At 37.9% G+C, this 27,901-nt stretch overlaps 1 protein-coding gene and 1 long non-coding RNA gene across 20 annotated transcripts in view; both read right to left on the bottom strand.

The window, feature by feature from the left end:
• Positions 1 to 27,901, bottom strand: part of ERC2 (ELKS/RAB6-interacting/CAST family member 2) — an 823,531-nt gene that overhangs the window by 635,514 nt on the left and 160,116 nt on the right. The window lies entirely within an intron of this gene.
• Positions 1,754 to 26,524, bottom strand: LOC122466609. Its single transcript, XR_006292257.1, has 5 exons — positions 26,451 to 26,524; positions 6,012 to 6,082; positions 4,302 to 4,491; positions 3,971 to 4,090; positions 1,754 to 3,756 (listed from the first exon to the last, which is right to left on the bottom strand). It is a non-coding gene; the product is annotated as an uncharacterized LOC122466609 (long non-coding RNA).

Raw genomic sequence — 27,901 nt, 5'->3', positions numbered from 1 at the left:
GTTGCCTTGCCCCCTCTAAGATTTGCATACTTGGGCCCCAATGCTGCAAACACATATGGAAGGAATTCATGGGTCCCATAGTCCAGGCTCCTGTCTGAGCCCAGATATTTACACTGCAATTTTATAGCCCTGCAGGCTGAGCCCCTCAACCCCAAATCAGTTGACACAGGCCAGCCACAGGTGTTTTACTGTATTGTGGACATATCCTAAGTGATTATATTCTGTCCTGTCATTTGTGTGCAGGTAATTTTTGCTAGTTACATGTAAATAGAAGATTAATATAATCTGTGCACTTATGGGATAATATACTCTTCAACCTCTCGAATATAGCTAGCAATCACAATATGTGATCAACAATGTTTCTAGAAGGTCCAATCTACAAGCAGCTTTTCAAGCCTATGTCTCTTACTGACTCCTGTGCTACATGCTACAAACATTAATTTAAAAAACCTCTTCAAAGTACTTTTTGCTATCAACCGGACACATATAATATCTACCGTGCAAAAAAGATGGAAACACATACAACACATGGCGTCATAAGTGAACTGAAATACAATTGCCGATCTTATTTCTTCCTTCTCATTACGAGACAAAGACTCCATTTTCATACAGCAGTGAAACTACCTGTGGGCTGATAAGTCTGACTTACAAAAGCAGACCTTGGCACACGAAACTACATGTTACCATGGAGATTGCATTTGTGGAGTTTGATTTAATAAGAGCCATTATCTGTGGAAAACACAATCTGTTGAAGACTTCCTAGCTGTAACAAGAAAAAACATTCTCAAAAAAATGGCAGGTCTGTTAGTTTTCGAAGCACTTAATAAATTAGCAGCACTCAAAAATTCTATGTAGTCAATAAAACCTTTGCATAACAACAGGATTTCTAAAGAAGTGTATAGAGGCATAGGTTTATTCATTTTATCCAATGTGGTATAGAAATCAGAAGAGGGGATTGGGAATCACAGTTCCTAAGTTTTTTTTCCCCCACTCTGCCACTGTGACTTGTTGTTACTTTGGCCTTGAGCTCATTATATAACTTCTCTCTACCTTGATTTACACATCTGTATCATATAGATAGCCATACATACCTCTCTCAAATATTAATAAATTATATCTGATAGATTCCACAGTTTGGAAAGTGCTTTCCAAAAGGCACAATCTCTGCTCTGAAGAGTTTACAATCTAAAAATATTGCAGCGTTTAGTTATCTGTAAAGCTTTTTGAAATCATTAAATGGAATACCAGTACTAATATTACTGCTGTGGAATTCACTCTACATTCTCATTGCACTGCTTGATGCCAAGCCTCCAGAGATTAATTAGCCCACTGTCTCCAACAAGTTGAACTATCCCCGTTAACTCTTACGCCTAGTTATGAGAAAATAGATGTTGACATTATTAACTACTTCAGTGCTTATCATCTTTGCAGAAACATTTATCTGCTTTGAAATTATGAAAAGACCTGGAGTAGGGGAAACTCCCATTTTCCCACATTTACCCACACATTCAATTTGAACCCCACATACATCAACATATAACTGGTATCATATTCTTATCCACCCTTTACCTTCAGGGGTATTCAAACTTTTCAAAGCTCTTTCACCCATCTTTAACTATCAGTTTTTCTTAATACTTCATCTCATTTTTTTTAGATTTCCCTAAACATTTGTTGAAGTCTGACACTTTTCTCTTTAGGCACTTCACAATGGGTATTCTATTTTTTTTCTTGTAACTATCACACTGTACATAAAGAGACTTATCAATCTGATTTAGTCAATTTGCTTAGTCTCTGTAGCCCAGTACATACTGTCCTTTGTCTGATGACTGCCTGGAATGTTTTATTCTGCACATACTTCACATCTGCTACTCAGCTTTATATAGTCTTGGACAAGATCAGTCATAATCATCTTCAGCACAGTGGTATACTTTGTACAACTTACAGCATCTGCCTTGGAGCCAGTTGACCTATGACCCTCATATTTGCACCTAAATTCAGCTCATGAGCCTGGGTTCTATCTCCTTCACTGGTCTCTAAAATACACACCACCAATTCTTACAGACCAGATCCTCAACCTGTGTAAACATAGCAGTTTACACAAGCTGAGGGTATAACCCCCCCCCTTTTTTTTTTTGCTTGAAATTGATTACTACTGTATATTTGAAAGGCCTCGGATTTTATGTACTGTATGTCATCATTATTGACAAAAAACAGCCACTTGTTTAGTAGCGCTTATAAAAAAACAAGTAGTTGTGTTGCCCTTGGCTCTGAAATAGCAGTTAACTAATAACATTTATTCCCAGAGGTGTGCTGACACCAATTAGTAAAGTTAATGCACAAAGATGTTTTGGCACAAGGCTCCATATAAGATGAAACTAAACACACATGAGCTCCACATGTTAAATTCAGTTCAATTTAACACATTAGGGGAAGGGAGGGGAAATCAATATTTCTCCAATAGAAAAAACCCAAACAGTGGAGAAAAATAAATTTTAAACCTTATTCTAAACACTAGGCTTTGTACTGTAACTATTCCATTTAGGGAAGTCCCATTTAAAAAAAAAAAAAACAATGAGAGTTCTAAGTACCACTTTATTGCAAAAATCAAGCTCCAATACTATTAGGAAGGTAGAATATTACAAACTGTGTAAAGAAAGAACCAAAAGTTAGAAGCTATAAAAAGTTACCTGGTGGAAGCTTTCCAACTCTCTAACCTTGCTAACATAATATCGCAACAATTTGCCTCTTATTTTACTCATTCCATTTAACCTCTTGGTTAAATGCTTTCTAGTTATTTATAGCTCTCTATAGACTCTCTCCATAGAATCCAACAGATTTTCTGGGCCCACATACTTTACTACATGACCTCCATTCTTAAAGAGCTAGTCTTTTACCTGATCTTTCAAACTGACCGATATCCCATGAACATCTACAATTCTTGGTTTCCTTTGAACCAAAACTCTCTTCAGAAATAGGTACATAATCCAACATCTCAGTGTGTTGAAAACTCCCTTCAAAATACATTTCATATTTTCTATTAGTTGATATCACAATATGCTGTTCTTCAGGAGGCTGCATTTCAGTGGTGGGTGAAGTGATCCCTGTAGATCTAAGGCCTGATTCTCATCATACTTCCAGCCGTGTAAGACAGGAGTAACTATTAACTAGTGGGATTTCATTGATGTAAAACCAACATAAACAAGATCAAAATTAAGTCTGTGGTCTCTCATGGGCCTTGGAATAGAAAACTATATACAAATTTATATCTGTATGTTTTAGCTTTTCCATATGTCACTCAGAGATCATAAAAAGGACATATGTAGAAAAATTCTATTTTAAAAAAACTGTATTGCCAGTATGTTTGCTACCAGAAGTTAGCTCTAGCTTATGCATGTCTCCCACACAGTATAGCTCCTCCAAATTATTAATTATTATCTGACTTTTTAAGGGGAAATCATTGCAGACGGCACTTATGGTATTTACATCAATATTCAAAAGCTTTTTATATTTTCAGTAAAAATGTATATTTAAAGCACACACTGTGGGTTAAATACATTCATTTTAACAAACTTTTTGTAATTTTGGATGTTACTATATACTTTAGATCAGTTTACAATGTAAGGGGGTATCTTTAGAAGGAAGACAAAGTGTAATTTAATCCTTGTGTAAGACAGCCTCTTCAGAGTCTCCCATCTTCCTGTATTTTCTGGGAGGAAACTAGCAAGTAAAACTGGATGACATCATCATAGACAAGATCTATAGGAGAGAAAAAAAAGATACTATATTACTTGAATACTTTTACCTTTCATACTCACAATCTCATTATCTAATTATGATCTGTATTATTTATCTGTATGATCAATACTCTGCCTCATACATATATGCCCACACAGCATTCTTACAATACAGCTAGTGCACAATCCTCACATCAAATGAAAAAGGAATACAAGTCAAGGAATTGCAACCTTACCTGCCTCAGTTTATAATCTTTCAGGCCCAGTTGGGGGGAAGGGGAGAGGAGGGAAATCATTAATTCCTTCTTCTTACTCTTCTCTTACAGCAAAGTAATTCCTAGAAGATGATACAGTATCTGCAAGAGAAACAAAACAAAACCTAAATTGATCACATCCTTTGCCAAGTCCCTCTCCCCCACCAATAAAGATGATGAATGAAGAGGAACTGAAAAATAATGTTAAAGTAAATTCAGTAGAAAACAGAAAAACAGAAAAATGAGTTCAGTGATGACAAATGTAAACAATGTGAATATAGCTGCAAAATAAATTCACTCACTATAAACTTACCAGAAAAGGGCTCCTCCTAATGACTTCTGAGTGGTTCACTGGGAGAAGTGGACCTCTGCTTAGGCGCCTCCTTTGTTTTTCTTCTGCTGCACCCTTCTGCTCTCGATAACTGCAGCTCATGTATGCACATGGAATGACCCCATTTACAAGAGTAAATGCCCAGTTATGGTTTTGGTTGTTAAATGATCATCTGCAGTTTTGCAGAAAGAAACTGTCACGCCATTAGGAATCTTTGCTAAGAAAGCAGCGCAGGATCAGGCTCAAAGTTTCACTAATGAGTCCATTCCTATTGTTACATATGCTAATAAGCACAAACAAAACCCTCTAGCTAAACATCTCCAAACTTTAAACTTAAGCAAGCCCATGTTACAAAGTCTCTTATAACCCCCAAACAGTTTCAAGATCAATTCTTGGGTATTGTTCCAGGTTACACAGCTGGCTTGGTGTTTAAATTATTTCTTAAACCGTTGTCAAACTATTGAGTTAAGGCTGTAAGTATGTATAAGAAATTTAGGGTTAAAAATACAGGGATGTCATAATTATGCCCAAAATAAGCATTACAAACAAAGGATATTCAGAGTTAACCTTAAGTTTAACATGTCGGGTTTTACTTTTAAGATATGGAAACACAGAGTTTGGACATCTAACCAACCATAACTCTGCCATGTAGTGGGAATGGCCGGGGGGAGGGATGTTTAAAAAAAATCAAATGTATACTCTGAATGAATCGGTTTACTCTGATCTGGGTCTATTAATTGTACAGTTATTGCATGATGTTGTTACAAGGAAAAGTTACAGTTGTTAAAGATGTTACCCCAATATAAGGGATTTTTTTTAAAAAAGGGGGGACAGCAACTCATACTGCAGGATACATGACAACCACTAATCATCTTGGATTAGGAAAAAACAATAGGTACTTTAGTCTACAATTATCCAACTATTACAAAAGATTTCACACATGTATATTTCTATAGTTCAGAAAGGCCTGTGGTCCTCCAGAACAAGGGAGAATCAGGACTCTCAGTCTAGAGCAGATGATTTTTATCCTTTAGAATTTTCATATCATGTTTTATAATAGGAAAAGGCTGGATCTATGGAGGAGCTTAAGAGAGTTAGGTACATACAGGGAGTTGTTCATCGGCCTCCTTGAGGCTGCTTTGAAAATACTATCCACAATATTCAGAGTGTACTTGCAACAATGCCTTCTGAGTACACACTTCCATGTTTAAATAGCATTAAAAGCAATTTTTGGTCTTGTACGTAACAAGCCCAAGTAAATTGTTTAGAAAGTGTATTAAACTAATATTTGCAAATGAAGATTGAGGTTTAGTAATCTATAAATAAACTGTCATATTAAAAACTATTTAGAGACTGGTGAAAACTAGTAGTAAGTTGGTTAAAGACAGCTCTTGAAGACAGAACCTTCTCTTCCAATGGCTCAAGGGAAAGCATCTTTGAAATGAAGAAGTTTCTCAAAGTGAACTGTCACAAGTATAATTGACTAGTTCTATTTTTTTCCAAAAACTAATAAGCTATATTTATTATTCATATTGTTGTCAATTTTCCCTGTTTTTTTCACAAATATAGTTCACAATTGAACTATACAACTGCATGCCTTTATTTATACATTAATAAAAGTTCAAATAAAAATGACATCCATCCATTTTGTATATTAACTCTCTTCAAAGAAGTTGGAGTGTACAATCTTACCAGTCAAAGGGAGGGAACCTGGAGAATCCTTATTTGCCTAGGTAAGCCGGGGGCAGGGGGAAAGGAAAACCCTAAGATAGCAATATAAATTGAGAAAGTGAATTAAATAAGGAACAAATATTATTTCCGCATAAGCCAATACCACAAAGGAAGATTTAAACATGCTCTTCCCTTTTTGAGTTTAATCAGAAACATAGTAAGTTGTCCGATACTATGTTAAAATCAGCAGGTACCCAGCTGTTTAACTGTTCTAACTTCAGGAAAAGGGATTTGTCTACCTCCACAACAGATAGGCATGTTCACATTATCTTATGGTAATAAGTAAGGCCCTACTCGAATTGTGGGATGACTGTCAAAAAATTACATCTGAGTTATGGACAAGTCATGGAAAATTGTGGAAAAGTAATAGTGGACCTTATTATTTGCAGTTATAAAATCCATTATTATTTGTCCATGATTTTCCACTGTTGGCCGCCCGAGACTGACAGCGAGGGCTCCCACTGTCAACCCCGCTGCAATGTGGGGGTCCCACTGTCAAAATAACAGTGGAATCTGAATATGGTAGAATCCGCAATTTCTACAATATCAGAAGTAAAGCAGGGCCGTAGTAATAAATATATTACAGAAATAGGGATACCTTAGCATAAAAACTTGCTAGACAACAGATAGGTTGATCTTGAAGCATCCTGAGACTATGACAGTAAAAAACTGGGCATATTCCGTTTTGAGAAAAGAAGACTGATGTGGGACCTGATAATCTTCAAATATGCTATGGGCTGTTATAAAGAGGATGGTAATCAATTTTTCTCCATGTCCACTAAACGTAGCAATGGGCCTAATCTGCAGCAAGGGACATTTTAGGTTAGATATGAGGAAAAAATTTCTAACTATAAAAGTAGGTAAGCTCTGGACTAGGCCTGCAAGGGAGGTTGTGGAACCCCCATCACTGGAAGTTTTTAAGAATGGGTTGGACAAATACCTCTCAGGGATAGTCTAGGTTTACTTGGTCCTGCCTCAGCACAGGGCGGGCTGAACTTTACTATGAAGGCCCTTCCAGCCCTACATTTCTACAATTCCCACAAACACTGGAACTCTTACAGGCTGTTTGAGAGCCAGGAAGTTTCCCCAGTGTGGTTACTGAGGTAAACCCTGGACTATTTGCTAATGTCTGGCTACTTTAGCACCACTCTGGAGACTAAAGGTTTAGTGGTACAATGAACTGTCTCCCTTTTTTCTGCAAATTCCCTAAGGAGTGCTCTTCCTCATATCTTAAGAAATTAAGTTTTCTTAGTTCCTGATAATTCTGCTTTGCATAACTTCATGTCTATTGTTCGATTAAATTCTAGCTTTTTCTGATTGTTCTCATTGACAGAAGTACATGTAAAGATAATGTTTTCAGGTGGAAAGCAACAGTGTGATTGAAAGTGAATTATGCATGACTAAGCCTGTACTCCTGCCATCTTATTTCTCTCATGTTAGGATAATGAGAAATTTCTAATAAATAGCATGGAGAAGGTGAGGAGAATGAGTTATTTGTATTATTTTTATGAATATCATATGCACCTCAGTTTACCTGCTTGATATTATCCTACCTGACTGCACAGAGCTAAATTCAAGGAGCCTATTGGAGGAAACAGACAGGCACGGAAACAATGATAACAATAAGGTACCACCAGAGAGAATACCAAGGGTCATTAAGGAAAACAACAAGGGAGTCATTAATAGAGAAATGCCCCTGCCCTTGGCCTAGCTCCAACCAGACTAGCAGGTTAATTTTCCCTCAGACCAAGCATAAGATCAAAGGGATGAAAAGGTGAGCAGGGCAGCAGTAGTTGGAGATGAGACTGCTGCAAGGACTGTAGGAGTAGGGATGATTGGACTCAGTGAAATTTACCAAAAACTTCAAGGAAAGAATAAAACTCAAGTGAGATCCTTAACCCTTTTCTCTACTTGCTATGTACCTTTGGATGAATAAATATTTTGTTTGGAAGAAGCTATTTTTGAGTCACTTTAATCAGCCACTGGTCACAGGCTTTCAAAAGGAAGAGTTTTCAGGTGCCAAACAAAGTTGGAGATGTCCTATTAACACAGTTGGTAAATGGGGGTGGGCCTACAGCCCAAAGATCCTGTCTAAGAGCAGTAGGACCACATGGATCCATCCAGAAAAAGGGAAGGTAGCAACACCAGTCACCAGAGAAGTGTACTTGACAGGGACTAAAAGTGGGTCTGAATCACAGGATGCCCTTTAACCATGACACCAGGTATTTTGTTGGGCTGACAAGTGATTTAAAAAATTGCAATTAATTGCGCTGTTAAAAATTAACAGAATACTATTGGTCACGGAGTGTGCGGGACTCAGGGCCCTACACCCCCACTTCCTGTGATTCACCATGACTCTCAGCCAGCCAGTAAAATGGAAGGTTTATTGGACGACAGGAACACAGTCCCAAACAGAGCTTGTAGGTACAACCAGGACCCCTCAGTCAAGTCCTTCTGGGGGGCAGGGAGCTTAGATCCCAGCCCTGGGACTCCCTCCATTTCCCCAGCCAGCTTGAAACTGACACCCCGTCCAGCCGTCTCACCCCGCCTCCCCCTAGTTCCTCCTCCAGCCTTTGTCCAGTTTCCCGGGCAGACAGTGTTACCTGGCCCCAACCCCACACCTGGGCTCTCATGTTACATGCTCAGGTATCATCCCTCAAGGAAAGTCTCCCATCCCCAATGCAGACAGTCCCAGTAAAACTCCCCTGCAACATTCCCAGGTCAATACTCCCCCCTTCCTGCTGCATCACACTATTTATATAAATATTTTTGATGTTTTCACATTTTCAAATATTGATTTAAATTACAACACAGAATACAAACTGTACAGTGCTCACTTTATATTTTATTATAAATATTTGCACTGTAAAAATAGTATTTTTCAATTCACTTAATACAAGTACTGTAGCGCAATCTCTTTATCATGAAAGTTGAACTTATAAATGTAGAATTATATACAAAAAATAACTACATTCAAAAATAAAACAATGTAAAACTTTAGACGCTACTTCTTGTCCACTCAGTCCTACTTCTTGTTCAGCCAATCAGTCAGACAAACAAGTTTATCTTTCAAGAGATAATGCTGCCCGCTTCTTATTTATAATGTCACCTGAAAGTGAGAACAGGCATTCGCGTGGGATATCTTGCAACGCCAGCTACAACAGTCCCATGCGAACGCCTGTTCTCACTTTCAGGTGTATAGCAGCGTCCTTGCAGGGTCTTCCTGGCTCCTGCCCCCGCTGGGCTGAGAAAGTCACACAGAGACCTTTATATGGAGTGCCCACCTGGGGCTTTTATTTATATGCTGTGCTCCCACCACCTTTCCACCATACAAGTAGTCCCTTTCTTGTAGTCCACCGGCAGGAGAGAGGGGGCAAGCTATCTCCCTCTGCTTCCCCTCACTGCCTTCCCTCTACTGCAGCTTTCCTCTTTCCAGCACCTGCCCCGACTGTCTTCCCCTGGGGCTCTTATCCAACCTGGCCTGATGAGGCATGTTGTTCAAGCTTCCCCAGTCAGGGCCAGGTCGGCTACCCAGCTCCAATTCATCTCCCTTAATTGGAGCTGGAGTGACAGAGTGTAGTTTTCTGCTTAGCACCCTGTCACAAGGTGACATTGTAAACAAGACGCGGGCAGCATTATCTACCATAAATGTAAATAAACGTGTTTCTTGTAGTAGTTGGTTGAACAAGAAGTAGGACTGAGTGGACTTGTAGGCTCCGAAGTTTTACATTGTTTTGGTTTTGAGTGCAGTTATGAAACAAACAAACACAAAAACTACATTTGTAAATTGTACTTTCACAATAAAGAGATTGCACTATGGTACTTATCTGAGGTTAACTGAAAAATACTATTTCTTTTGTTTATCATTTTTATAGTGCAAATATTTGTAATAAAAATAATATACAGTGAGCACTATACACTTTGTAGTCTGTTGTTATTGAAATAAATATATTTGAAAATTTAGAAAAACATCCAAAATATTTAATAAATTTCAACCGGTAGTCTATTGTTTAACAGTGTGATTAAAACTGCAATTAATTTTTTTAATGGCAATTAATTTTTTGGAGTTAATCACGTGAGTTAACTGCAATTAAGCGACAACCCTAATATTTTGGTTGGTGAGTTACACTGCACATAATAGCAAAAGTATCAAAATGTAAAATTATTTATTAGGATGGGTCAGCCAATTCAACAGGGCAAGATCTTTTAAAAGTGGAGAGAAAGGAGACTCTAGATTACACCAGGAAGCATGCAGAGATTTTCTTTTAATCTAAAGTTCTTAACATAGAGTTGTCCAGCACAGTACCATAATTTTATACTAGTCATAGTCTTTAGGTAGCAGTTATACAGGCTGTATGGAAACAGGAGGGAATGCAACAGGAAAATATAAATTGTAAAATAAATTAAAGTTTTGGCTTGATAATGTTATGAAGTGACAATGGCCAATCACATTTACACCTGCTGGGTGACCTTGGGCAAGTCAGTTCCCTTCTCTGGGCCTCAATCTCTCCAATTTTAACATAAGGACAAGAGAACTTACCCACCTATATAAAACATATGAAATCGACAGGTGAAAAGCATTATAAGGGCCAGGTATTATGATGAAAGGCAAATTTTCAAAGGGGGTGCATTGGATGAGTTCATAAAAGTGCTTGTGTACCTAAACAATTCATATTACACATGCAAGTGGATAACTGTGTTCAACTACAAGTTAGCAAGAACAAACACTGGATTTGCATGTGTAAATTTTAATGAAGATTCAACAGTGCTCACCAGGCTTTAAAAATGCAGGTTTAAATACATCTTTTGATGTCTAGATTTTCTATTTAGATAGAATGCTAGCCCCTTGGCTCTCCACACCTCTTTCAGTACTTCAGGCTTGAGCTCAAAGAAATCAAGAATTTGATCCTGTGAGATTGCAAATATCCAGAACTCCAACTGAGTTTGCTCAGTTGGAGCAAGAGCTGGGCCCAAGTTGAGGTCAATGTCAGGAACACGAACATAAATCTCTTATCTCTCAGGCCCCTGCACTTGAAGTGTTATCTAAAGACTAAACACATCTTGAACACTCAAAGTTATGGCATCTTAAATTTCCCAAAACATTGGTGAGAAAATAGCATTGTAATGACACTAATACAATTCACAAGAGTTTCCCTTAGTCAAAAAAAAAACACTGCAATATTTTTAATGCCAGTAATTTCTAACAGAAAACATTCTGAGCTCTGCTCAAGTTACAATGAATGTATGTTATTTTTTAGCCTTTGCATTATCATAACACTGAATATCTCATCTAATTTCATTTTTCCAAAACCTGTGGAAAATGAACTTTTTGCATGCCCTGGATGTTTGTTTATTGACTAAGAAGTGTACAGGAACTGAACTATCTATTATAGTAATGGAGAATATTAAAGAACAATGCTACAGTCTAATGGTCTACAGAAAGATTTCTACAGTACCAGCTTGTAGTTATTGTTTTCATCCCAACACATGTCTAAAACATATAGTAAGACAATAATATTTATTGTTCTTGATTTATATAGGTTTTTCTCTTCTCCCAAAAAGAACATTAAAAATAGCAGATGTTCACTAAAAAATAACAGCACTATTTGATTAAATTGGGTCTATTTTATTGTGGAAAACTAGTCAGGCAACATCCATTACTGCTCATGATTGTTTCCACAGAACACTCTTATAAGAATTCCTTACATATGATACTTAAAGGTCCTGACCTCCACGTCCTTACTCAGGCAAAATTCCCACTCATGCACTGCCCAAATGTATCCCAGCATATTAAAATTAAACAAATATTAATGTTAACCAGGGGGAAAGAGTCAAAAGGCCAAAGACATTTTCACCAAGCATTATCTATTTCCCATTATACCAGATGGCCCTTAGGTCACACAGAGCAGTTTGTCTTTCTTGGCCTCAGTGGTGGTGGTGGTGATGAGGGAGAAGAATGTGGGCTCTAGAAAATCCCACAGGTTCAATAGACTAAGTAGAGGAGGAGATGATCAACAGGACTATAGTTGCATACAAAGGTCCCCATTCAACATATCCCTAACCCCACTGAAGTCAACTAAACTACTCTCCTACTTAAAGTTCGGGATGTACTTAAGTTCCTTTCTGAATGCAGGCCAGAATGAACTGTTTTGCAACTTCTCCTGGAGTACTTTTTTTGGTCTTGCTGAGCAGACCACTTTTTCCCAGTATAGGTGGGCAGCAAGCATCCACAGCCTTTTGATTATTTCTAGCTGCCTTAGGGTGACCAGATGTCCCGATTTTATAGGGACAGTCACAATTTTTGGTATTTTTCTTATATAGGCTCCTATTACCCCCCACGCCGTCCTGATTTTTCACATGTGCTGTCTGGTCACCCTAAGATGCCTCCAAGCCTAAGTAAAACTGAAGTAACATGCAGATGTGGCTATTGCATATTTTTTAATCTCATATTTGAGAAGTCTTAAGTCAAAACTGTATTTTTCTTAAACTCTTGTATTAATCCACAATATTCAGATACAGTTAATTCTGTAATTTGCCTTCAACAAAATAATTGTATACAGTATATTAGTTTTTTCAGCCCCCAAAGACAAACACCTGAATTTCATTACACTTAATGCACAATTATACCATCCTCATAAATTTAAATGTATAGGGAAAAAAACCTTCAACATATACTTGGCATCTAGGAAGTGTGGTGCGAGCATCACAGCATTCAGAAATCAGCAGAGACACTCCTCACATATACAGCATGGCATGATAATTAATTCTGGATTACTTCTAGGGAAGTCTGCATTTTAAAAGGCTAGAATTTATTTTTTGTGTCAGTTTACTAGACACTTATCAGATGTTTTATTTTCCCCCCCCACACACACATTTTTCTTCTGCAATCTATCCCTAGTACACTACGGATCTGAACTAACCTTTTGGATGACCCAGAAAATGAACCAGATCACAGAATTAACTCCATGGTGAATCTCCACTGGGAACCAGCTTTATGCCCTTCTACCTTGACTTCCCCCTCCCAAAAAACAGAACTCCAACTCACAGTATGCCTGGAGAGGAATATACATGCATACAGAGGAACCATGTAATGGAATCACTACTTCCTTCCTCACCCCCATCGCATGTTTCACTATTCAAATCTTGAGCCTTTTATTCAATTCAAATCAATCAAATTCAAATCAGTGGAACTTCTCCTTTGTAAAAATGGTTTCATCAGGTCCATAATGTACAAATAACAAGGGATTTATTTTGCTTTAAAAAAATGGATCTCAAATAATCTAACACCATTTCCCACAATTCCTTTCCCTGGTTAAAAAAAATTAAAAAGTTTCAGACCAAAGTGAAATATGACTTTTTACTATAAAATATACAACTGTGCGTTGTTTTTCTGTGTTCATTACTTTGAAGGGGAAATTGAATACCATAGGGCAGAACAATATATAAACATCCCTTTCTTGGGTTCAGTTGATTTAATCTGTTGTGTAGCAAATTCCAGTAAAACAAAATAAAAGCTATCAGATCTGTGATCCTCCCATTTACAGGTTGTAATCAAGTTTACGCCCAACCCAAAACAAAAGCAGAACTTAAGTAAAACTTCTATTCACACACAATCTTTGAGAGATACCCAACTGGGGAAAGTTGTTTACTCTTTGTTCCCCTTCTAAGGGAAATCAACTTTTATTATAACACAAAAAACTATGCTAGAAGAACACTGTTAAAGCTTCAGCTTCAAGTGAACAAAAATTAGGAAAATGCCAGTGCTGCCAAGGTTTTAAATTTTTCCCTATGCATAATTCATTATGAGATCACATATTGTTTCTATCTGCAGGTTCATTCAGGCTCTGATTCAACAAGGTACTTATGTCCATTTAAGCTTTATACAGACAGAACTTCTCATATTGTTAGTTATGCATATGCTTAGCTATCTTGCTGAATTTGTGAGGCACTGTATAGGATGCACAGTGATTAGTGAATGAAGTAGCTGTTCAATATTTGCTCTCTCAAAGTGGTGGCCTACACTTTATTTACTGTGCTAAACAAAGCATGGGCCACACACTGAATGAGAAATTTAGTATTTAGCTTAGATATGGACGGATGGGCAGGCACTTCTGCAAGTTTTGGCCTTAATGTTTCTGTCTCTCAATTCCCCATCTGTAAAATAGGGATAATTCCACCTCCCTCCTTCTTAGGAGTCTTGTGAAGATAAATTCATTAATATTTGTGAGAAACTTGATATAGTGATGAGTGCCACAGAAAAAGCTCATCAGGAATTTAATCATAGGTTTTTTCCTATGGCACTCATCACCATGCTGATGTCTGACAAATATGAATTAATTTGCCTTCACAGCTCCTCTGTGGAGCAGAGAAGTATTATTCCCATTTTACAGATGGGAAATTGAGGTACAGAGACATTAATTTCAAAATTTGCAGAATTGTCACCTAATTTTAGATGCCTCAGAGATTGGGTGCTCAACTTGGGACATCCAGAACCTGATTTTCACAAGTGCTGAGCATCTTCAACTCCCATTAACTTCAGTTGCACTTTGAGTACTCTGTATTTCTAACGATCAAGCCCTAAGTAACCTGAGCACCCAGAAAATGAGGAACAGACACCTGTGAAAAGTTTGTCAGATGTGACATTATATAGGTAATAAAGTAGCAGCTGTGTTAGTCTGTATCTGCAAAAAGAACAAGAGTACTTGTGGCACCTTAGAGACTAACAAATTTATTTGAGCATAAGCTTTCATGAGCTACAGCTCACTTCATTGGATGCATAGAATGGAACATATAGTAAGATATATATATACACATGCACACACACAGATAAGTTGGAAGTTACCATATAAACTGTGAGAGGCTAATTAGTTAAGATGAGCTATTATCAGCAGGAGAAAAAAAAAACTTTTGTAGTGATAATCAAGATGGCCCATTTAGACAGTTGACAAGAAGGTGTGAGGATACTTAACTTAAGAAAATAGATTCAATATATGTAATGATCCAGCCATTCCCATTCTCTATTCAAACCCAAGTTAATGGTATCTAGTTTGCATATTTATTAAAGTTCAGCAGTTTCTCGTTGGAGTCTGTTTTTGAAGCTTTTCTGTTGCAAAATTGGTACCTTTAAGTCTGTTACTGAGTGGCCAAAGAGGCTGAAGTGTTCTCCTCCCCGTTTTTGAATGTTATGATTCCTAATGTCAGATTTGTGTAATACCCACCTGCTGAAGTGAAAAAACAGGTTGACAGAGCCAGAAGAGTACCCAGAAGTCACCTACTACAGGACAGGCCCAACAAAGAAAATAACAGAACTCCACTAGCCGTCACCTTCAGCCCCCAACTAAAACCCCTCCAACTTATCATCAAAGATCTACAACCTACCCTGAAAAATGATCCTTCACTCTCACAGATCTTGGGAGACAGACCAGTCCTCGCTTACAGACAGCCCCCCAACCTGAAGCAAATACTCTCCAGCAACCACACACCAAAAACACTAACCCAGGAACCTATCCTTGCAACAAAGCCCAATGCCAGCTCTGTCCACATATTTATTCAAGTGACACCATGATAGGACCTAATCACATTAGCCACGCCATCAGAGGCTCGTTCACCTGCACATCTACCAATGTGATATATGCCATCATGTGCCAGCAATGCCCCTCTGCCAAGTACATTGGCCAAACCGGACAGTCTCTATGCAAAAGAATAAATGGACACAAATCTGACGTCAGGAATCATAACATTCAACAACCGGTAGGAGAACACTTCAACCTCTCTGGCCACTCTGTAACAGACTTAAAGGTGGCAATTTTGCAATAGAAAAGCTTCAAGAACAGACCCCAACGAGAAACTGCTGAGCTTGAATTAATATGCAAACTAGATACCATTAACTTGGGTTTGAATAGAGACTGGGAGTGGCTGGGTCATTACACATATTGAATCTATTTCCCCATGTTAAGTATCCTCACACCTTCTTGTCAACTTGTCTAAATGGGCCCTCTTGACTATCACTACAAAAGTTTTTTTCTCCTGCTGATGATAGCTCATCTTAATTAATTAGCCTCTTACTCCACTTTTTCGTGTTCTCTGTATGTGTGTATGTGTATACACAAAATTATATATATCTTCTTACTATATGTTCCATTCTATGCATCCAATGAAGTGGGCTGTAGCTCACGAAAGCTTATGCTCAAATAAATTTGTTAGTCTCTAAGGTGTCACAAGTACTCCTGTTCTTTTTATATAGGTAATGTGTGGCAGTGCTACCAATTGAACCCAGTACTTCTGGGTCACAGTCAGCTGCCTTAACCCACCACATTACTTATCTTTCTTCCTTCTTTACTTTTTATTCACTATATACTTTCCAACTACCGCAAATGGGGCTAGGGTCCTACAAACAGCCTCATTCACTACACAACACTGATTCAATAACCGAGCACTGTCTATCTTGTTCACTAAATGAGGTACAGGTCTGGTGGAAAAAATAGCATATAATCATGTAACTAAAGACCATATCACAACATATATACACAATAGCGTCAAAGTAAGGTTACATTGGCAACATTAATTCTGCACTTTCCTTAATTTGAGTGCTTGATTTTGCAACCTCAGTAAAATTCTATTAACAAATGCATGGCATGGTTATATTTAAACCATTATATTTCTTTAAAAGTTGCACACAATATGATTGAGTGGTAGGGGAAAGAGGGGGAAGCATTTGGCAAAAGTAGAGTAGGTACTCATCCATCAATAATGTTTTGTAGACAAGAAAGGGCAAACCATTAAAAACCTCACCAGACTTTCCTAAAACTCTCCCTCAGTATTTTTGGGCCAGCTCTTCTTAAATGCATTAGCACACAAAACCTCAGCCACTTTATCCTTCCCAATCATTGTTAAACTGTGTTTCACACACATACCTTTCAGCACCCGCCATGCACTAGGCATTTAAATAAGCAGAACAGTGACTTTTTGCCTCTTAGGGAAAATGGTCACAGTTCCATGGTAATCACCAGGTCAGACATATCATTTGCAATTTTCATATGCCACTGTATTCATGCAGTAGTGGAATTCCTTAGTTAGCTTCAGATATTGTTCCCTTATAGCCACATTTCCATCCTTTGCATTGCAAAAGCAGTAGCAGGAATGGATGATCTACCAAGAAGAATCTATGGCCTTGTCTACACTAAAGGGAAAAGTCTATCTAAGCTATGCAATTTGAGTTACATGAATAGCGTAACTCAAATCAACATTGCTTAGATCTACTTACCGTGGGGTCCAAACTACACGACGTTCATGGGAGATGCTCTCCCGTCAACTCCCCTTACTCTTCTCGAACAGGTGAAGTACAGGAGTTGACGGGAGAGTGATCAGCGGTCGATTTAGCAGGTCTTCACTTGACCCGCTAACTCGACCACCGATGATCCTCCGGTAAGTGTAGAAAAGCCCATAGTCTTATATTGTTACTCAGTTTTACACCATTCTTCAGTTCACAGGTATGGACTTTTGTTTTTGCCAGCAGGTTCTTCTTTTTGCTCCCTCCCCCATGTGTGTGGCAGGCAGGGCCTTTGGGTGAAGAGGCTGAGCGGAGACGGGACCTCCGGCCCTCTGGGTCCTGAGCACCCCCTATTTTTTTTGGTGAGTAGTTCAGCCCCGGAGTACCCATGGAATCTGCACATATGCTTAGTTCTTTTCTACTTCATACCACATAAATATACCTAACAGACTTCCCTACATTAAAAAGTCAGTAAGCATTGCTACTGTTCAAATTTTTCAGTAAGAAGCATCAACTTCTCAGTGTTTTAAGGTTGCCAAGATGAAGTAATCAAAAAACAGCTTAACTAATCTTCTGTATGCTATTAAAGCAATATGAGGACCCTTACCACAGTCTTTGGTGGGAGTGGGAGATAGACAACATAATACTTCCCTCTGTCACCTGCACAGACTGGACAGTGATGAAAGAACATTGACATCTTTTTCCTATTCCCTCCCCCGCGGTCAATAGTTATCCTGTTCTCTTCTCGGGATCAAAAACCACAGTGAGCTTTGTCCTTTGCTGCTCTGTTTCCATCTTCATTATCTTGATGTTTTCCAGTTAGGTGTGAATTTGTCTCTGTGGATGATGAGAGTTCACATTCCTGTGCCCTACCGGTATTTATTACTACAGAAATATGCAAAATATATCCTACCTTCTACTTTAGTTTGTCACTGCTAATATTCACGTGCAATTTCCATTATCAGTTAAGCAACCTCATTAAATATTTTTATTTTTCAGGCACCACTGTGTATAAATCCAATCCTGGGAATACTACATGTTTGATCTGGCTGAGAATATACTGAGAATTTTAAAAGGATACATTTCCTTTTCCTGGCAAAGTTTTGACAGGTCATTCATTGGAAAATGGTTGGAAAAATCTTTTCTTACGAATACCATCCACATCTGCAAGACGTTCCTTTAAAGAATGTGCGGAGCTGCATCTGAGAATACTGGTTGGTGCATGAAAACAATTCTTGCTACAAAATGTCAGCTTTTTATTTAGGGCTGAGGATAAAGTAATACAGAATTTTGCCCTGTATCTTGAAGAATGAAAGGAATGATTCACGCACCTACATTTCGAAATATGTTGGAAGATGCAAACTCAGCAAAGCTAGTAAGGACAATCTGTTTTTATTCTTTTTGAATCACAAATATGTACTGCATATGGAAAGCATTCCAATATATTTAAAACAAAAATCTTTTCTGTCACTCATCCAATTTTTACTTTGTCATTAGAGAAAAGTTACTTGTGCATTTGTATATACATATGGGGATACACCTTTTTGCCCAGAGGAGGCAACTATAGTTTGCACAGCATTATCAGTGGGGATCTTTACAGGAAGAGTAAGGAGCAGTTTTAACTTGCCATGTTTAAATACAATATGCTTCTCTGGACACTCGTCTAAATTATCTTAGGAAAGAACTCTTGGCTGAATTAGAGATCTACTTTATTAGACTGAATTTCACATAATATTCATGACATGCAAAAGAATGTCATTAAGAAAAAACGATCACTCAGAACATTTTTACAGACGGACAAAGAATACCAGAAATTCCACGTTAACTAAAATGCTGCATGTCATATGAATTTTTTAAGTTTTTTAACCATTAGTTGGTCATTGATGGTAGCTACCATCCCACATACAAATCTCTCCTGAGACACTTTACATTGCATTGTGTGAATGAAATCTGACTATCTAAAAAACAATTGTATTAACAAAGAAAATCAATGAGCCCAAACACTTAAAAATCAAATCTCCAAGCACAGAAACAATGCATATTGTTTACTGATAATAACTTTCACTTTTAACTTGTACAAAGCTGTGTTTTGTGACCTCAGTGTGTTTTCTAGTTTCTCAATTATTTTAAAATTTTAAATTAAAAAGAGATGGATGTATTCAATATGTACACTAATTGCACACCAAATGTGATATTAGGAACATTGCAAATTCTGGAGTATTGAGTATAATAAGGAAAAACAAAGTACTACAGAATAATTATATTGGTTTGAAGCCTATCCACAACTAATCAGTAAACACATACATTGCAGTAAAACCTAAAAAGTTACACAAAGTAGCACTCTATGGCTACAGTGTTTTCCATGTTCACATTTAATTGATCTACCTAGACAGGAAGGGAGTGGAATATAAAACATTTTTAGACTTAGATCATCCTATTACTTTGAGAAAGGTACAAATAACTTTACAGGTCAAACGAAGGCCAAAAGCTAACAATACATAAGAATTTGGGCTAATTTTCTTTTATCAACACTTCTGAACCTAAGGTAGTAAAATGAAGATATCCAGACACCTGTGCCCATGTCAGTATATCAAGTGAGCAAAAATCTATAGTTAATGGATGTGTTGGCTGCAATGACCAAACTACCAGACATCCTACTGCACTACTGAGTGACATTTCTGAAGTTTCAATCAAGATTCTGCCTTTATGAATGAAATCTACAAAGTGAGCCAAAAATATCAAGGTCTCCATGAAAACCAGTCCTCTACATCTTGAGAAGTTTATTTAACAGAACATTAACTGACACTCATAAGTAACTAATCTGTGTCAAGATTTAAGGCATTAGTAAAATGTTTCCAATCTTTAACCTAAAGGTTGTCAAGACCTTTATTCTACTAACTGCTGTTGACTTTAAATTTGATAATAAAATCTATAGCTCTAAATAAAATTGTGAAGTGTCAACAAATTATGAATATTAGGCAAAGTAACATACATGTTCACACATAACACACAGTGTGTTAGGGGTCTGGTCCTGTAGCTAGCAAACCAGCAGCACTCCTATTGAATTTGATGGGTAGTGTCTGTTTTTATCTAAGTCTATGATGAAGAGAGAAAGATCAATTCATAGGAATATCATGGGACAATGGGAAGGGAAACATTTATTTTCATGAGTTAAAAGTAATGTCATCATAACTCAAAATAACATCAGAAGTATGCCACTCATGATCTCCCATGTTAAGTGTAAATGAAGCTTATTAGTATGGGACAGTTGATCCAATCCCTTTTTTCAACTGGAGCAACTGCTTGGTGAATTTGTACACTGCTTCCCCCATGTCAGGCACATACTGATACATTTGCCACCATCTATCCTTTTTCCTGTTCGTTTCTCTCTTGCTTCTCTGCTCTTTCTTTCTAGTCCTTTCTATTTTGTGCGTCTTGCTCTTTTCCCCCCTTTCTTTCTTTCAAACTTTTTTCCCCACACTTGTTCCTTTATCCTCTCTAATCCCCTTCCCCCATTACACTACAGACTGAGAGGGAGAAGAGAGGGTGTTCATTGATATCATATTTGAGTGACAGAGGAGCAGGGAAGTTTGGGCAGTTAGTTGTGGCATGAGATAGTAGCCCTGGGTGTGAGGTGATCCCCACATCTGTAATACTGAAATCCATACTAGGAGCAGGCAGGGAAGCTGGGATGCTTTCAAGGAGCCATCTGCAGATTTGGCAGCAGGGTTACCGAATGAGAGAGAAGCAGGGAGAGTGGAAAGGGATTCATGCCCCTACAACTTTCTCCACCCTTGATAAACCCTCCTCACCCCAGGTCTCTATCCCAAACAAGACTGGGAAACACTGGGGTAGGAGAATTTCAGACAAGATTAAAAAAAAATCCCACAACCTGTGGTTTTGCTTTTCACTGTTATCACTGTTGTACAGCTTGCTCTGCACCAACTGATTGCTGCCTGCATCCCTATAGACGGAAGCATTTCCATGATGGGTTAAGCAATTCCCAATGTATTTACGCCCACTTTACTCCTGTTGCAATCAGTAGTAGAGTTTCTATTGATTTCAATAGAGCCATGCCACTGGATCCACAATACCAGGGACTACACCTGGTCACAACAGCTCTGGAAACAACAAAGGAGGACTCATTACAAGAAATTAAACACTCCCAGGCTCTATTATTGCTTCCACATAAGCTCTTCATGGCCAGTGTGCATCCCCTTAGCCCAGCTGCTCATTCCTCTCCCTGGCCTGACTAGTCTCTGTCCACTCCTCTGTGTGGTACATGGGCCCTCATATCCATGAGGGGTGTGGAGGAAGTGGGTGGAAGACCCTCCTTCCCCACAAGAAGGGACAGATCTGTGCATGGAGGAACCCCTCTATATATATGTTAATTCATTTTACAATAGAAATGCAGAGAGGCCCTTAACCATAGTGATGGTAGCGGGTATAAGTGTGTGTGCATATACACACACAAACAGTAAAAAACAGGGTTCTGTTCACTTAACACAAAACTGTTCTGAAAAATATTAATTATTTATTTCATGAGTTTGAGACAAGATTATTTTAGCACATTATAGTACCCCATAGGAGCTTCCTGTATTAAAGTCAAAGTACATAACTATACATATACAATGATGGGGTCTAAATTAGCTGTTACCACTCAAGAAAGAGATCTTGCAGTCATTGTGGATAGTTCCCTGAAATCATCCACTCAATGTGCAGCGGCAGTCGAGAAAGCAAACAGAATGTTGGGAATCATCAAGAAAGGAATAGATAATAAGACAGAAAATATCATATTGCCTCTATATAAATCCACGGTATGCCCACACCTTGAATACTGCGTGCAGATGTGGTCGCCCCATCTCAAAAAAGATATATTGGAATTGGAAAAGGTTCAGAAAAGGGCAACACAAATGATTAAGGGTATAGAACAGCTGCCGTATGGGGAGAGATTAATAAGACTGGGACTTTTCAGCTTGGAAAAGAGGCGACTAAGGGGGGTTATAATAGAGGTCTATAAAATCATGAGTGGTATAGAGAAAGTAAATAAGGAAGTGTTATTTACTCCTCCTTTTTACAAGAACAAGAGGCCACCAAATGAAATTAATAGATAGCAGGTTTAAAACAAACAAGAAAGTATTTTTTTCACGCAATGCACTGTCAACCTCTGGAACTCCTTGCCAGAGGGTGTTGTGAAGGCCAATACTATAACGGGGTTCAAAAGGGAGCTAGATAGATTCATGGAAGATAGGTCCATCAATGGCTATTAGCCAGGTTGGGCAGGAATGGTGTCCCTAGCCTCTGTTTGCCAGAAGCTGGGACTGGGTGACAGGGCATAGATCACTTGATGATAACCTGTCTTTTCATTCCCTTTGGGGCACCTGTCATTGGCCACTGTCAGAGGACAGGATACTGGGCTTGATGGACCTTTGGTCTGACCCAGTATGGCCATTTTTATGGTTTTACAGTATTATTAATGCTAAGTATAGGAAAGTCTTTAGAAATACAGCCAAACATATTTGAATATGTAGTAATCAGACAAAAAAAAAATCTTGATGTTGCAAGCTAGAGTAACATGGGCAGTTTGGGTTTTCATCTGTTTCGTTTGCATGCAACTTTTTTGCAACCTTGTAACAACATGACCTGTTCTGACTCTGCATCACAAACTCCTGCACCCAAATTCCATGCCATTACTGTCATGTTATTTAGAAACCTTTGCTTTCTGACCAGGCTATTGATTTTTAAGCTTAAGGCAGTGATACTCAGACTGAGGCTTGGAAGCCACAAGTGGCTCTTTGACGTGTCTCCTGCAGCTCTTTGCAACGCATGATATTAAAACTCTGTGTGATTTAATAATTAATAAGTCTAAGTTAATAACCAATCAGGATGCTTTTACTATGTTATTAACCAATTGTAGTTGATAAATAATAATACTTGGTCAGTCATTTTGCTGAGATTAGATTAGAAAAGATATCGATATAGATTAGATGTTGAGTTAATGCTGCTTGAAGTGTCTCTTGAGGTGAAGGCAGCATATTAACATGCAGCACAGATGTTTCCTAGTTCCCTCATCTGACATTCATAGAATCATAGACTTTAAGGTCAGAAGGACCATTATGATCGTCTAGTCTGACCTCCCGCACAACGCAGGCCACAGAATCTCACCCACCCACTCCTGTAACAAACCCCTAACCTATGTCTGAGCTACTGAAGTCCTCATATCGCGGTTTAAAGACATTCTTCCCACCACCTCAAATTCCCATGGTCCAAGCAACCTTATAGGCACATAGAGCCACTTCTGCCTGTTGGGGTCAACCAGGAGTATGCCACATACCCATGTAGCCAACTAGTTAGAAGAGTCCCAAAATATTTTAAGTCCTTTGTTCCTACCTGCACTGTACAGCAAAGAGGAATATTTAGTATTTAAACCCCGTAGCCATTGAATGTCATTCAGAAGCTGCAACGGTTCCTCAACATAACTGCCCATTCGTAAGGGAAGAATTATTAATGCCCACTATCCATGTACTGCACTGGTTTCAACTCTGAAGTTGTTCAGTTCAAGGTTTCTTTACAATATATAACGTCCTAAGTGTCTGCCTCTCTCCTATATTGCTCCAAAGCAGTGGAGTTTGCCAAAGCTCTCCGCTTTCCATCACAAGTTTAATTCTAAATCAGGCTGCTGGCAAAGCCTTTTTAGAGTCCAGGAACCCTTTCTATCTAGCTCCTTCCCCGAGGATATCTATCAGAGTCCCACTTCGGATCCACAAAAGCTTCAATGTTGGGCAGAAGGTAAGTTCTACAGATGCAATACCTAACTGGGTGATTACATCCTAGGATCAGCTTGCACTCCCCTCTCTCATCAGCTCTTCTCTTTTCAATATTTTGCCCTCCAGGTTTGTTTGATAAAATAGCTGTTTTTTTCTGGCCCACTAGATCCAGTTTTGGTTTAATCACTGTTTGCATTTCATTCTGCATCTCAGCTAGATGGAGATGGGCAGTACAGAAAATATTAAAACAACTATATACACATCACTCATTGAGTTACAAATACACATCCACATTACTCACTGCTGAAATGCAGTTATTTATAGAGTGCAACACAATGACTGTTTAACAATCCAGAGCAATGCTAATCAGTTTAGTCTGTGAAGAATACTGAAAATATCACATCCCACTAAAACTGTAGTAAGTGAAATTATCATCCATTCCAAAAAAAGATATATTTTTTCTTTACACTCAGAACATTAAAACTTAAAAGGTAGAAGTTTGGTTAATTTGTTAGGACTGAGCTTGTATGTTATGTAAAGAAAGCTTCACTATTCTCTGTGTCATCTTTGCGTCAGTTCTTACTTGCGATTGTTCCACACTGCATTTAGTTAAACTGCTCTTATAAAAGCCCAGTAAGTGTCCCTGATATCAGTTTAAAATAAAAGTTTCCACCTTCTCTTTATTTCACTACAACATTGTAAAAGAAGTGATTAAAATAAAAAATTGGGAGGGATTGTTTGTGAATGAAATGCCAGCCCAGGAATAAATCACAAGCCTCATTCAAGAGTGCCATCTAGTGACAAAAAATATACAAACACACTATATTATTTATGCAGACAGAACAAGTTATATGGTGAATTATTTACACTTGGTCAGATTGCCCCTCCTGGCTCTGTGGATGGACAGGTTGACAGGCGTGCAGCTGGGGATCTTTGGGGTAACTGATCAGAAAGCAGATTTATTTTTGGTAGTTATGGGGCATTTCCCCAATAACCTGGCCATGCTGCTTCATATAGTAGCTAGCCCAGTAGCCACAATCTGGGGCTTGTATTTTGTAAAGGCTGAGGAATATAAATTTGAATATCTATAGCCCCAATCCTGTGTGCATATGTATATTCATATACATTTGAGCCTGATGATTGTGTTCACATAAATTTATGTTTGTATAGGACTCAGACATTCTTAGAGAGCGACACAAGTGATTTGATATGAAGATTTTGTTTGGGGGTTGTTGTTTTTTCCAACTCATACATGGATTACTTGTAAAGTAATAAATGACATCCATTTTTGGCCTAGCAGAATAAATCGCTAGGCTCTCAGTTACACCAGTAAAACTATACTTATGGCGATGGGTTTGTGGTGTAAATAAAAGAGTAGTGTGGATCTTAAACTGATGACTACAGTCCCAGTACTAAACACTTAAGCACTGTACAACTTTACTCACATCAAACTACAGACATAAAATTGTGCATGTGCATAACTCTTGGCAGGATCAGGCTTAAAGGTCATATCCTGTTCCCACTGTAGTGCATGGCAAAACTCTTGTTGACTTCAACTGAGGTAGGGGAAAGTCTTAAAATAAGGTCATTTTCCACAAGTTATACAAGTGTCGGGAACTCTTTGGGTGATTTTTTTTAAAGTACTCAGCTAGGCTATATTAAACCCCAATCCTACAAAGATTTACACAGATCCCTAGCTTTAGAGACTGAGACATCTCACTGAATACTCACAGACTCTAAATTTAGGCAGCTGCATGAGTCTTTATAGGATCAAGGCCTCTGTGACTAAATGACTGCAAAATATACACTATATATAAAGTTAGGGAGTTATTTGGTGGCAGGTTAAAAAGTTTAACCTGTATTCTTTCATTTTACTAATCAAAGTAGTAAAACTCTTGAACCCAAAATTAAACATTCCTTGCTCCTGGACTATTGCCTAGTTTTTCTTTGTTCTATTATAATGTCACTCCTCCACAGTTTCTCAGAGGATATGAAAAAAAAGTATACCACATCAATTTTTTTCTTGACTTCAGTTTTTACAGATGAGTTACAGTGTGAAACCCTGAAGAATGGGACACAACCTTCCGTCTGACATTATGAATACAACAGAATAATACGAGAGCCCCATGTTTTCTGAAACTCCATTTGGTTTGAAATGCCTCTAATATATATACTCACATAAAATAACATGCTCTATTTTGTCCATTTAGCATAGTAATTGGACTAACAGCACATCAAAACCACACAGTAGAGTTTATCAACTTAAAAAAATTCTTGAACCACATTTTAAAAATCACATGTTCACATCAAAAGCATTATTATGTCTTTTCTTTCCTGTTTCACTGGGGCTCTTCAGTACATTACCCATTAGCAAGATGTTTTGCCAGAAGAGCAGCTAAGAACGAACAACTACCATACTTCAAAGGAAGTCATATTTGAACAACAGTCTGAGCATTCTGTAGTTGTGCTTTATATATATATATAAACACACCCCCCAAAAGTTAGCAACTTGGTTACCAAACAGCTGTTTCTGATCAAAAGTTATCATGCAGAACAGGTGTTAAACCTCATTCTTTTCCTGACATTTGCAATTAAGCAATTTCACACAAAGAGGAGAAAGCTGGTCACAGGATGATGTTAAATCAAGCATTAAAAAAATCTTGTGTATTACTAATAATCAAAAGGGTTTATGTGATAAATGCCAGCACAAATTAATCTCACTATTTTTGAATGCCTTCAATGGCATCTAATCAATAAGATGTTATTACTTGTTCAATACACACAAAGCATTACTGTGGTTAGGAAATCTTTTGGAATCCTACCTGAATAGGAAAGGGTAAATATAAATCCAAACAAACTTACCATCACTTTTTAAGAACAGATTCATATGAGTTCATCTTCTGTCTTCCTCCTTAACAAAAATAGCTTGTGTTGATTTAGCAAACTTCACATTGGTGACAATCTCCTGTCTGGGAAAATATTCTTCTAGAGTAAGGTATTTTTATAAAAGGTATTTGTAGTAATAACAATTTAAAATGCATGAGGCATTCTGGAACTCAACTTAGCTTCCTTCATTTGGATAAGATATGACATGCATAAAAACCAAAGAACCTAAGTATCCTGACCGCCCCTAACAGTTTTAGTTAAAGCCTAATGAGGATTTGTTTGAAGGTTAAGAAAAAAAGTGAAAGCACCTTGAAAAAAGAGAGAGGCAGCAGTTCATAAATTAGTCAGCTGTTCCCTGTGTCAGTAGGATCATATCCATTTCCATAAATAAAACTACATAAAAAGGGATTGCACATTTTTGCCATTACCAGAAAAAGTACCTATGTGATTTAATTTTTAAAATTTGGTTACAAAAGTAAAATTTAGGGTCCAAATGTTCATCCCCGTACATGTATTTCCACAAACACATGAGGTACCTGAGTTAGTACCTCAGGTATTGTGGGAGAAGGAACACATAATGCTATCAACAGCAGTCAGAGGTAATAGAAAGGGCATGTTGCAAATGGTAGGTTATGAAAGAGAGGAAAAAAGTGTGTTCAGAAGCATGGTCCCTTTAATGAGGTGTACGTTTTCTTCTGCAGGGCTATCCCCTTTCAGGAAGCTTTTGAAAGCAATGCTTGCTTGAAGTGAGTTAGGAAAGCGATCACTTGCATAGCAGAGCAATGATAGTATAAAGATTCAGTAAAGTGGAAAAACAAAAGTAGCCAAAATCTGTTTGCAATTATCAAGTCCAGAAGCAGCAAAATGGGTAAGTAGTCTTTTCAATTTTAATTATTTATATTACTACTTTTCTTTTACTAGACTACAAC

This window comes from Chelonia mydas, chromosome 7 (assembly GCF_015237465.2).
Source record: "Chelonia mydas isolate rCheMyd1 chromosome 7, rCheMyd1.pri.v2, whole genome shotgun sequence".
In the NCBI taxonomy this organism is placed as follows: Eukaryota; Metazoa; Chordata; order Testudines; family Cheloniidae; genus Chelonia; species Chelonia mydas.
Note: the sequence above shows the minus strand (reverse complement) of the source record. Positions and strands in the feature narration are given on the sequence as shown.